Below are 12,688 nucleotides of genomic sequence, written 5' to 3' on the forward strand. Positions count from 1 at the left end.
TTTAATGGAATGCGCTGACTGCCAATTTCTCAAAGGTTTCCTTTTTTGCATTCTTTATGCACTTAACGCAGGCTTTACTTCCCCTTCTATCGTCAGCCAATCAATCAATCCTACTGAGCACTTCCAAATTAAAATACAAATTATAAGAGAGTTATGATCAACCATTGCCATCTAGAAAAACCTGTCATTAAGGTACCACCTGTTTTTTTCTAATGTGGCATCAGTGTGCTCACAGGTGTCTCAGCAGAAGGAATCTGTAGGCTGGGCATTCTATTCCCTTGTGTTTATTTCCTTAGTTCTACTGAGTTCGAAATAAGTAAATGCCATGCTGTAGTATTGTGTACAATGACCGCAATAGCTATATGTTTTTCTCCCCATTTCCAATTCCATTTTTTTCCCTGAGTCAATACCCAAGAGACAAATGATTTATGGTGCACCAGTATAAAAATAATCTACCAGATATTGTAGAAAGAAAATGCTGTAAAACACATCAAGGCTGCCCTCAACTAAAATGAAACCAAAGACTTAGATAGAGAAAAATTTGTCTAAGTGATTCCCTAAATATTTTCCTGTTCTCTTAACCATGCTCCCCGTGAGCTTGGGGTAAAAGGAGAAAGTGTTGGAAAGGGGTAAACAAAGCATGGAGAATGGGAAAGGATGAAAAAAAAATACACAACAAGAGTGTGGCAGTTTAAGAAATAAGTTAAGTTCTTAGGGATGTGGAAATTTCTCTCCCAGATAGATTTGTTGGCCCAGATACTTAACAATGGCTGCTTCTGCAAAGAGCATGTGTTGGCAATCCATTTGAAAAGTAAGTCACAGTAGATGGATAATATCTAGGAAAAAAATAATTTTCCCCCAAAATATTAAACAATTTCTTATTTGATAATATCTCTTATTTCTTTGTTTATGTATTTGCTATTAAAAACAAAGGGGGGAAGCCACGAACTATGGAGAATAACAGTATAAATGTAATGCAATTTCAAACACTACCAAATAGAATTCTTCCCACATGACCTCTTACTAGCCAACTTGATAATACGGTTGAGAAGGAATGTCCATATATAGACATGGATCATGTTTAATATTTGCTTTTAATTTAAAAACCAATACATCTTTCATCTAGTCTTTTTTAGCTTAGAAATCTGATGGTAGAATGAAACATAAAAGTATTCCCACTCTCCATTCCAGTTTCCCTTACACAAGAGGTTTGATAGTCATAATTTATATTCTCTAATTCTAATCAGTTTGGAGGGTTTAGAAATTTAGTGCTCATTTAGGTATAGCATTGGATTTACTCTAAATATTCAAAGTTTTTATTGTTCTTTCAGAATGTTTTATTTAAATTATGTTCAAATAAATACTTTCATCACTAATTTTCTCTTCTGGTCTCTGGTGTATCCTTGGTAAAGGACTAGAGAAAGAGGAATGGTAGGGACTAAGAAACTGTATGTATATTTATTAGGGTAAATTTCCCCCCTAAACAGTGGAGAGAATAAGTTTGGATTTCATAAATTTTTGGAATGTGGATGTTGGCTATTCACAAAATAAATTTTTAATATATACGTTTTCAAAAATCATTCCACATGTGACATTGCGTTTGTTAAACCATCACAGTAGATGTTTTATGATTTGACCGGGAAATATTTAACACTGAAAAAAAATGCTATAAGTGCTTGTAGAATGTAAACCTTTTCAGAATATTATGATACTAATGTTAAGGTAAAGACATAAAAAGACTGCCTAATTCAAATGGACTGGTCTCTCAAGAATTGCTAACACTCCAATTCTACGAAGTTGCCAAGTATTGAAGGAATGAGAAAGGTTTAGAATATTGAGATAACAATCTTGAAAGCTTGGAAAGCAATGAACAACACAACTCCTTTTAGCATTTTTCAAAAAGAAATCAGGATTTTAGAACTCATGTCAGGCAATGTAGCATTTGATTTTTTGGCATTTGACTTTGTGCCGTTATTTATTCTTCAATTAAATCGTAATAGTCCCATCTGTAGAGACATTCAATAAAATAAAGGTTCATTTCCTGCTTCCAGGAAGATTGGCCAAGAAATTCATAACTCCTGAAGATGATTCTGCTTGACAGTCTGTTAAATGAAAATTTCATTGAGTGAGAATTCCTCAACACTAAATCTCATCATTTTCTTCCATGGCTTCCTGTTTCTCCTGTAAATATGGCTGGTTGTATATAGTGGAAGGAAGCAGTTTGTATCGACTTTTAGGTGATTGGAAAGCTAAAGATAAACATGCAGGTTATAACTAGGATTCATAATCAGGTAAAAAAAATGCTAGAAGAATTTTTGTCAATATAAATAATAAACACATAGATAACTATTTGTAAATATTTAAAGAGAGATGCACTTAGAGTGGCTATAAAAGTGTCATAGATTAAAAGCCTAAAACTTGTATATTTAACAAGTTCTATAGTTAACCAAGACACAAAAATAATAAAATAATTATACCATGTGTTTTGTCAAGTGATTTCTGAAACTGGTGATTTCTAAAGATTTTGTCAACTGTTTAAACTCAGGCCAGGGATGCCTGTGTGGCTCAGGGGTTGAGCATCTGCCTTTGGCTCAGGGCATGATCCTGAGGTCCTGGGATCGAGTCTCACATGGGGCTTCCTGCAGAGAGCCTGCTTCTCCCTTTGCCTGTGTCTCTGCCTCTCTCTCTTTGTGTCTATCGTGAATAAATAAATAAATTTAAAAAAAAAACTCAGGCCAGATTTTTTTAGGAGATAATTCATGCTTTGTGTGTGAGTTTTAGTGTTATAATTTAATCATGCATGCATGCATGCATGCATGAGTTCAGTGAATATTCATTGTGTGCCAATTATGTGCCAAGCCCAGTTCTAAGTACCTGGGGATGTTAGTGAACAAAAGGGGCAAAAACTTTTGCCTTTTGGGGGCTTACAAATGAATGAGGAGAGACAGACAATAAAGAATAAGCATAATAAATAAGTTATATAGTATATTTACAAAATTATAAGTATTCAGCTAAATAAGATAAAGGAGACTGGGGATAGGAATCACAGGTTGCAAGGGTCAAAGTAAGCCTTACTGAGAAAATACCACTTGAGGAAAGACTTAATGGAGGGACTGGAGTTATTTGAAAGAAAAATGTCCCACACCTAGAATTTAACTCTAAATTAATTCAAGTTAATTTAAATAAGACATGCACTTGCATATGATATTGATATAATTTTTTTGATGTAGCCTGTAAAATACCATTAAATACAATTAACTATGGTATTTGATTATTCCTACATTGATATAATAAAATTAGGGTAGTAATTGACTATGTAATACAGGAATTTTACCATTATAATCTATACTTCTGAGACATACATTAATTTCAACAAGAGGTTTAAAAACACAATAAGTTCAAACTGTCAAACAGTGCAGTTCTTCAAAGACAGATGAGTATATATCCCATGCATGTCACTCTTCCAAGATTAGACCAAATAGATAGTAAATAAAATTACAATGTCTTCCTTAACTATAGGAAGGCTTGTGTTCACGCATATACATCATTTATATATGAACTGATGGAAGCTGAAATAATTCTGAAAGTTAAAATTTTTATTTCTAATGCTATCTCTTTTATGCACACTTAGCCTAATAGAGTCTGTCTTAAAGTACGTGCTCCGGAAAAATGGAAAATTGTTAATTCTATGTTTAATTTATCTCCTCTCTTCTGATGACACCTTAGAATTGTTAGGCTGAATTACAAAGTAACTCTGAAGTCCAGGGATTGAATTTCTGCTTCACCACTTACCAGCTGTGACATATAACCAAACCTAATTGGAACTATTTCCTCTTGTAAAATGGAGGTTCATAACTCTAAAAATTGTTGACTAAACAAACGTGTTCAAAGAAGTTGGAACATTATAGATACTTAATCATTTATATTAGAATTGGCTCTTTGCCTTTTAAATTGGTCAATATTAGAATAAATAAATGAATATAAATGACATAAGATCAGCTCAAGGCCATATATAATATTAGTCATTATAGTATCATAGTGATTTTGTTTTATTTGATATCATGGTGATTCTGAGAAATCAGAGTGCTTCGTGGCACTGTGTACTGGGGCTGTTCTGGAAGCCTTTATAAAAGAGGGCAGGACATTAATTGGACCAAAAAGGAAGTGTAAGATTTGGATTGGAAGCAAAGAAATAGATGATTTTGAAGTAAACTAGTAATTATGGTGAATATTAGCAGGCAAGGGATTTGTGTGAAAGGGGCAATATAGAAAACACCTAATCTGTCCACAGTTTTGTCCTCATAGTGTAGTTCAGTATGTATTGCTATAGACAAGTAAATAAATAAATTTCTAAATTTCACATGTGCCTAAATTTCTAAGATAACACACTTAACTATGCAGTTTTTTACTTCACCATTTCCTATGTATTAAAAGCCCATGTAAAATGTTCTCTCAGTCTGCGAGACTGAGGTGGCTCAGTCTTGTTAAGTGTCCGGCTCATGATTGCAGCTCAGGTCATGATCTCAGGGTCATAAGATCAAGCCCTTTGTTGGCCTTTGTGCTCAGTGTGGAGTCTGCTTGAGATTCTCTCTCCCTTTCCCTCTGCCCGTCCCCCACCCCCCCTTCTCTCTCTTTCTTTCTCACTCTCAAATAAATAAATAAATCTTTTTTTTTTTTAAAGTTCTCTTCCTTCTAAGGAATATATCCCCTCACAGCTCATTTATTTAACACATAATCCTCATAGGCCCTTCACTTATGCAGCCATGGTTGGATGCCTACATGTGTATGTTCAGACCTGAACCCTTTTGCAGAATGCTCACTACAGGTAAACACTATTCTCACTTCTATTTCTGAACATTAGTTTTATCTGTTCTTGAATTTCATATAAATGGAATAATACAGTATGTACTCTTTTGTGTTTTTCTTATCATTATGCCTATGAGATTCATCTATTTGGTTGCATGCAAACAAATTCTTTTTCATTCCTTTTTTTTTAAGTGTACTAATCCATTATATGAACATACCATAATACCCTCTATGGATGAACATTGGAATAGTTTCTGATTTCATGATATGATGCATAAAGCTAAGGACAGTTTGTAATATGTGTTTAGGTAGACGATGTACTCAGGTCTCCTGGGTGTATATACTTAGAAATGGAATTGCTGGCTGATAAGGGAGACATACTTTTTACTTTACTAGAAATTGCTAGAGAGTTTTCAGAAGTGTTCACACTAACTTGCACTCCCATCAGCAATGTGCAAGTTTTCAGTTGTTCTGCCATTATAGCTTTCTTTTCAAGATCAAGAGAGAGTTGTAGTCCCAACATAATTCTTCCAGTATAAGGAGATTATGACTTGATGAATAGAACCTGCAATTATTTTTCAGAACTGCAGTTCACCTCACATTGTTTTTATTTCTTTTTCTTTTTTTTTTAAAGATTTTATTTATTCATAGGAGAGAGAGAGAGAGAGAGAGAGAGAGAGGCAGAGACACAGGCAGAGGGAAGCAGGCTCCATGCAGGGAGCCCGATGTGGGACTCAATCCCGGGTCTCCAGGATCACACCCTGGGCTGAAGGCAGCGCTAAACCGCTGAGCCACCCGGGCTGCCCATCTTACTATTTTTAAAATAGAATTTTAGTTTACTTTGCTGAAAGTGTGTGAGCAGAATAGAACTTTGGGCACTGTCATTTCCTAAGCCTTGGTGGTAATGGCATACACAACCTAAATCGGGCCTTGGAGCTAACTATTTCACTAAATTGCAGTCAAACTGTATTTTGAGTGCTGACAATGAGAAAATCTTCTCTCTCTCTTTCTCTATTTACATCATCTTTTTGGCCTTACCTTATGAGTGAAATAAGGGCATTAATGGAATAAAGAAAAACAAAAATCGGGTGCCTGGCTGGCTCAATGGGTTGGGCAGTTGCCTTCAGGTCAGGTCCCGGGATCGAGCCCCACATGGGGCTCCCTGCTCAGCCCGGAGTCTGCTTCTCACTCTCCTTCTGCCCCTCCCCCTGCTTGTATGTGCCTGCACTCTCTCTCTCTCAAATGAATAAATCTTTAAGAAAAAAGAGAAACAAAAGTGTGTTATTTTTTAAACTACCTATGATTTTTTTTCTGTGAAATATGAGTAGTTCTGAGGTTAAAAATGATGCATAGCCCAAAAATAATTTGAAATGTATTTTGTACTTACATTTAGATAAGAATATAACTGAATTTTACAAAAAAAATCACCACACTAAGATTTAAAATGAAATCCTGAAGCCAGACTCTGATCATGATGACTCAGAGGATTAGAGCATGATCCAAGAGCAGTTGAAAACTAGTCCAGTTATCTTGCCTTACTCCTCACCTTCCTTGGTTAGAATACAACCATCCATCCCACCGAAGGCCAAGTCTTATCAAAATCACAGTGAAGACAGCAAAGATGACCACGGGTGACCCATATGTCAGTATGCTCTTTGCTTCTTTATAAACATACCTCATTTCTGATTCATTCTTTACCTAAATTCAATGGAAATACTGAGTATCTTGGTTTAAAATTTTTCTACGAGGTTATAATGTATAAAAGATAGTTTAAATATAAGATAAAGCAAATAATTAGAGGACTTGAGACCTGGACAATAATAATCTATTTTCAAATTTTAAGTAAGTAAAAATCTAGCTCAGTAGCATAGAATACCTAATGAAAGTTAATGAAAGGTAAAGTACACAACAAGCTAATGAATGTAGTTCATCCTTTTTAATCATAACAAGAAGAATTTAGGGCAGGAGTCAAGTGATTTAAAGACTTTTGGGGGAGGGGGATTTTTGTCCTTTTGTAATATATTTGTTCATTATCTGCTCTTAAAATCCTATATATGAGTTTCTCAAGATATGGATTATTTATTTTTTATAAAGGATAATTCAGCTTTGTTAATGTTAATAATTTTTGTAGTTTGCCACGAAAAAACAAAAAAAAACCCATGTGAGTAATTTACATACATGTATCATTTTCGTGCTTAGTGATTGTCTTTTAACTCCCAAGCACTTGTTATTCATCCTATAAATCAGGAACTCCCTAGAGCATATGCCTTTCACTAATGATATTACATTGAACCTATTTGCCCTTGTGTTTTCAAAAAATGAGATCCAGAGACTTATTGAATTTCTCCAAGATTTCCAGAAACATTTCTAGATTTTCAGATCCTCAATGAATCACAGAGCCTCTTGGCCTTAAAAGAAATCAATAGTTTAGGGGTCTATGTTTCTCATAATTTGTCATATTCTGGTAGGTGCCACAGATCGAATTTGAAACTTGTCATATTTTAATTAGTGGCCATTGAAGATTTGCCCTTGCTGTAGACCGGGACATTTTGTACAGTTCACTGTATTCAATTCTGCTTCTTTTTATAGTTTCTCCAGGTACTAGGTTGAACCACAAGAAATTGCCATTTTATAGGTTAAAAAGTAATGGAATTTCAACATTTCATATAATTCAGACTGATATGCTAATTGTGACATTTTTCTTTCTTCTTTTTTTTTTTATGTTTGACCACTGTATACTTTTTTTTTGTATTAACTAAAGTTTATTAAATATTTATGTTAGGAACTGGGACTCTTATTAGGAATATATTGTCTTCCCTTAAGAAAGTTTATAGTCCTTTTGAAGGGATAAGCAAGTAAAGCATCAATTAACCATGACTACTGAGGCTTTGTGAGCAGTTTGATTACCTCTGATTGGCATGAGCTCAGTCTGCAGACAAAACACCCAAATTTTCTAGACTTCCCTTGTTAGGCGTATGCCCCCTAGAAATGGTATAGCCCCAGGTTTTCCAGGCATTCAAATCACCTTGAGCACACAGGTTTCAGGTGGCCCATCCTGTGGAAATTCTGACTCAGTAGGTCTTATGGAGGGGAGGGTGCTGGGCCTTGGAGTCTGACCACAGATTGCTTTTGTGTGAACAACATTTGTTGGAAGAAAAGATGCCATCTGTGGTAAATAAGGTAAAATAGTGTACAGTGAATCTGGATGTCATAATAATTTTTAAAATACTCAGATATCTGCTTATGTTTAAAATGACAGATTTAAGAGTATAAGGTAGAAGCATAATTATTATTTCTGTAATTAATTTTTTAAGTACAAAGTATAGTAATTATAGTCAATTTATAAAGAGCCACTTCAGAGGTGCCTGGCTGGCTCAGTTGGTAGATCATGTGACTTTTGGCCTTGGGGTTGGGAGCTCAAGCCCCGTGGTGGATGTAGAGATTACTAAAAAATAAAATCTTAATTTTTTTAAAGTAATAAAAAGCTACTTCTAAGCATTTTGACCATAAGGCAATATTGATTTATTAAGTATTCTGATTTTATTTAAATAATCTAAAGATTGAATGTTAGCATATTGAACACCAATACAAGTATTATTTATCAATGAAGCTCTTTCTCAGCATTTAAGAGCTAATGGTCCCATGCTAGGTACTTTGCAGAATCCAAACAAAACAGGAGACAAGTCCCTTTTTTAAATAAATGTATATCCTTTAATGGAAATAACAAAACAATATTGATTCCATGGGAAAATGTGATTTATAATTGAAATAAAATACAATATTCATAAGGAAGACTGAAGATATAGAGCAAGGAAATCAATATAAAACACAAAGACTTTTCTTGTGCTTAAATGCTTCAATTTATCCACTAATGTGATTTTCATATTTACTCATTAAAAAAAAAAAATTGAATGCTGCTATATTCCCAGCCAGTATTTTGGATGCTTTAGATATAGCAACATCCCAAGCATGTAAAGATGATTTCCTTCATGGACCTAGCAGAGGGAGGAAGGTAATAAATAGAAAACATAATAAATAACATAATAAATACAAGTTTATGGTGTGATGGAAAGTGGTGAGTGCAGTGGAAAGGAAAAGAACGCGCAGGGTGAAGGGCAGTGGAAGGGACATCTTGCAGTTTTCATTATGGTGGTCAGGAAAACCCTGGCTGGGAAGATGGTTATCTGACCAAAGACAGGCTTTAGGAAAGGAAGAAATACCTGCAGTAATCGCTCCTAAAGAACTTCAAGAGTGACACACCCAGTATATTTAGGGAGTAAAACTAGGGGTCTTTCAGAAGTCACAGGGCTAAGCTAACTGAATCTGGGGATACAGTTAAATCAGATTCTTAAGGATCAGGATCTGAGATGCAACAGATTATAACAGAGACATTATAACTATAGACATAGTGTGTCATCAAAGTGAGAAAAAGAATTGTCAGCTTAGATTCTTCTTTACTTTTATGACCCCTCCACTAAAATTGAAGTTCTTGGAGAAGGAAATGTTTTTTTTTCTCCCACACCTAGGACCTATCAAGTGTTTGAAATATATATATGTACGTCATCAAAACTGGTTAGATGAACTGATAAATGGTATTAAGCCAAGGTCTAGAATATTGTCAAAGAGAGAAAGGGTAAGGAAAGTATTACATTTTAAGCTCGCAAGCATAAATACAAAAAATATTTAAAAATCATGAAAGGTCTCAAATATCTACCGTTTTGTATTCCTAGAATATAATTAAAGGGAAGAATTATAAACATGGACATGTTAAAGTAATAATTCCTTCCACTAACAAATGAAAAGGAAAAAAAAAAAGAAAAAGAATTTACCAACTCATTCTCAATGACAAAGCAGGTATTCTCAAATAATGACTCCTGAAGAGTATTACATATTTTTGAAGCTGTGCTATTTATTAGACTCAACAGGACCATTATGTGTGCTTTAGGAGATTCTGACAAAATATGATTTATGTTCCAAGAAATTACATCATGTGTGCATCATTTTTTGTGCCCAGAGGTGAACAATAGATAATTAATAATTAATGTAATATATTAAAACATTTGTTTTGAAAAATAGCTTTAGTGTCTATATCACTGAAAGAAAAATAGACATTTAACAGAGAGATCATATTTAAAGAACTCTTTTTTGGAGGAGAAGAGTCCTAACTATTATGTAAGATTAACTGAAATCTGAAATCTCTTGTAATTGTACTAGGGTGATCATATTTCTAGATGTGAATTCTTTATTTTATAGCTGGCATTCTGGGGTCAGAGGACAGCAGTGATGGTAGCAACTGCATCTCAGACATCAGAAGAGTCCATCTGACCCTACCTGTGGTTGAGCTAACCTAAGGGCAATGAGTCATAACAAATAAATATTGAAAGACCATTTTATGAACGAAAGAAACACAGTAAAACATCAAGGTCAAGAATCCTAATCAAAATTTTTGCTGACTCAGAAAGATTTTAAACAAATATTGCGCCCCCCAGTGGCTGTTGTTGAGTGAATGCTCTCTTTCTCCAGTTTCATGATTTCGGGTAACCTCATGAAACTTCACACTGTTTATTAACTAGGAGGAACCCTGGAAGGACAGCTCAGTTTGATTGCCCGATTTCATGCTTGCAGGAAGAACGATGCCAGGGATGATAGAGTGCCTGGTATATGATGATTAAGTTCAGGCTCGACAAGATAGGATCACAAAAGGGCAATCATGCTCAATTCATCTGATTGTTGGGCTGGAAATGAAAGAAAAGCAGTGGCATAATTACCCCAGATTCTTCAGACCTCCGCTACAGTACAGCACAGATATTAAGCAAGGCTAGTCTCAGAATTATTGAAATATATTTTAAAGACAAAGATCACTGCTTTAGCAAATAAAGGAGGGCCTACAAAATCAAAGACAAAGGATGTTTCTGGAATCATTTTTGCTTGCAAACAATGAAGGGAGTACAGAAAGAAAATCACTTGGTGAAAGAAGAAAAGCAGGGCACCTGAGTCAGGAAACTGGGCTGGTGTGTCTGCTGGATCTCCGGCCTGCTTTGTGACCTTGGTCAGATTCTCTGGGTCTCTCTTCCTTACCGCTGAAACAAAGGGTGTGGACTAGGCTGAGTGGTGGCCCTACATCTGGGATATGGACAGAGGCAAGGAAAAGTAGGAACCATCTCATACAAAAGAACCATAATTTGAATATTTATGAAAGCAAAATTAGCTAGTGATCAAAAAATGGAGAAGAAAGGTAGCTAATGGAGAATGCAAATTCATCCTAATGCGTTCAAAATAGAGTGTAAAACTGATAGAGACAGTTCTTTTCTAGACGGCAAAGAATGAAGCATATCACTCTAAATTTCCTCCACTGGAGTCTCCTTCCCTTTTCTCTCTCATCACCTTATTTTTCACAGTACTTTCTGTTTCCAGTAACCATGGTGATGCTCCATCCCAGCAACCTTCTTCATACCCGGCCCTTTTGGTAGACATTACATTTTGCTCCATTCACTGATGCAGGAACCTAACAATGCTGTAAAAAATTAATTTATTTATTAACATTTTTCCCAGCTCTTTTGTCCAGGCCATAAATTCAGGGAATTATTCCACATTAACCTCCCTACATAAGGGGCACTGTGAAACAAGGATATTCAACTGTTAACTTCAGTTGCTAACATAAAGGGGATACTGATTGTGCCAGAGATTTAATTCCCTGCCTTGGCCCTCAGGGACTGTAATGTCCTGGTACCCAAGCTCATTGCCACCTCCTTTTTTCGCTTCTGTATATAAATGGGAATAAAACAGATTGCTCACAGAAATCACACATCAACCCTGGTTTCCTAATCCTCTTTGTTTTTTGCTGCATTCTCCCTTGTAAGGAAAATATTGCCAAGTGTGTAATTATCACAGTTACAAGGGGATTGAATTTTCCCCAAGAAAACACAAATAAATATATGCATTTTTATTGGGCACAGTAACTTATTTTGGAATATAAGTAAGCAATATGGGATATTCAGTTTTTAAAATACTGTAATTAGCAGCCAGTGACAAAACATCAGACAATCTCTGATGTCATTAATGCAGATAATGAATATTCCCATAAACTATCATGATAAACTATCATTGATCATGTCCAGTTTGTGTAGCCAGATTTATTTGTAATCCTGTATTATGCCAGGAAACTCTATTTAAGCACTGTGTGCGTGTGTGTGTGTGTGTGTGTGTGTGTGTGTCTGGCATTAACACAAAGGAGACCAGATGATGACATTCATAGGCTTATAGACTCGACTCCTGGGGACACACTTGGATGGAGGCAATTAAAATGCCTGTCAGGCATTTGATACCAGAAGCCCCTATGGTAAACCGCTAAATCATAAGCCAGGGCTGCATCTTATTGTCAGTGAATGATGGCGGAGCTGGGTGGCTTGTCATCATTCTCGAAAATTCTGAGGCTAGTGAGCTCTCTCTCCCTCTCCCACTCGCCTTATTTTCCTTTTCGCCACTGCGGGGACTTTTTCTAATTTGCAGCTTCCTTTTCCCCGACACACACAGAGAAGAGCTGGTGGCTTGCAGACTGCGTCTGTCTGGAGCTAGAGAGCTAGAGCCAGCCCGTAGAGATAATGCTCCCGGAGAAGGATTCTGCAGCAATTCTCAAAGGCTAGACTTGGGTGGTATCGCTGCATATGCACTGGTAATGCTTTGGGGTTTTTTTGAATTTTATTTTGTTTTATTTTTACTCGGTTTTTCAAAGGATCTGCTTTATGTGATCTCAAAGTAAAATGCTTTAAAATTCATTACCAAGCTTCCTAAAAATTCAAGTACTGCATTATTTGTACTACAGCTCTCAAGACGTAGATTTATTATCTGGATTATAAAGAATGCATTTGCTTACTGGTGAGTT

General features: G+C 35.6%; 1 protein-coding gene across 20 annotated transcripts in view; it reads left to right on the forward strand.

Moving 5' to 3' along the window:
• Positions 1-12,688, forward strand: part of MAP2 (microtubule associated protein 2) — a 293,705-nt gene that overhangs the window by 136,805 nt on the left and 144,212 nt on the right. The window contains exon 1 of one of the 20 annotated variants that reach the window (XM_049106436.1): positions 12,178-12,478. The exons of 18 other annotated variants lie outside the window; for them this stretch is intronic. The gene's annotated coding sequence lies outside the window, so the exon portion shown is untranslated. Of the gene's footprint in view, positions 1-12,177; positions 12,479-12,688 lie in introns of those variants that run through there. One more of the 20 variants, XM_049106435.1, reaches the window with a different exon arrangement.

Source organism: Canis lupus, chromosome 37 (genome assembly GCF_003254725.2).
Source record: "Canis lupus dingo isolate Sandy chromosome 37, ASM325472v2, whole genome shotgun sequence".
In the NCBI taxonomy this organism is placed as follows: domain Eukaryota; kingdom Metazoa; phylum Chordata; class Mammalia; order Carnivora; family Canidae; genus Canis; species Canis lupus.